Below are 747 nucleotides of genomic sequence, written 5' to 3'. Positions count from 1 at the left end.
CATATACAACTAATATTTCCTAAGATCTTACTAGTCAGGCCCTGGTCAAGGTACTTCCATAGCCATTATTTATTCAGCAATCTTTGTAATAGCTTTTTAAAGAAGGCATAATTATGCCCATTTTATGGCTAAGAAAACTAACAGGGTATTAATTTCCTATGACTAGGAAAGAAAGCTCTGACTCTAAATCTAGCATTTTTTCTATTGTACCCCAGCTGCCCATCATTGACCCTGTTACCACAATTGCACAGATCAGAGTCACCTGCTGCAACAGCCAATTCTGAGACAGGGGTGAGTTGAGCAGCAAGAGTTTTATTATATATCGATGTACAGGAGACAGAGGGGAATAGATTCCTCCAAAACCTGCCTCCTTGAACTGGAGACTAGCTGAAGGTTTTATAGGGACAGGATTATGAGTCTTAGAAATCTGTGGAGTGTTAGTTCCTCCTTGAGGTGGTCATGGTGGTCATGTCCCAGATAAGTTCACCTTTTACTGGTATTCTTAAGGGTTATCTGGAGCCATCCTGGTTTCTTGTCACAAGACTGGTGCTTTGTTCGGTTTTTCATTCCTAGATCATTATCACTTGTTTTTCCACCCTAAGGAGGAACATCGGTTAATCTTAAGCTTTTTATAGAGACTGGAACGGTAGGGAAAAAAAAAAAGATCATGAGACAACACAGGGATTAGCAATGGAGAGTAAGAATAGTGAGCCATACCTATGCAGCCTCTTCCAACCCCAATCTGGA

This window comes from Trichechus manatus, unplaced genomic scaffold, assembly GCF_000243295.1.
Source record: "Trichechus manatus latirostris isolate Lorelei unplaced genomic scaffold, TriManLat1.0 scaffold00273, whole genome shotgun sequence".
Classification (NCBI taxonomy): domain Eukaryota; kingdom Metazoa; phylum Chordata; class Mammalia; order Sirenia; family Trichechidae; genus Trichechus; species Trichechus manatus.
Note: the sequence above shows the minus strand (reverse complement) of the source record.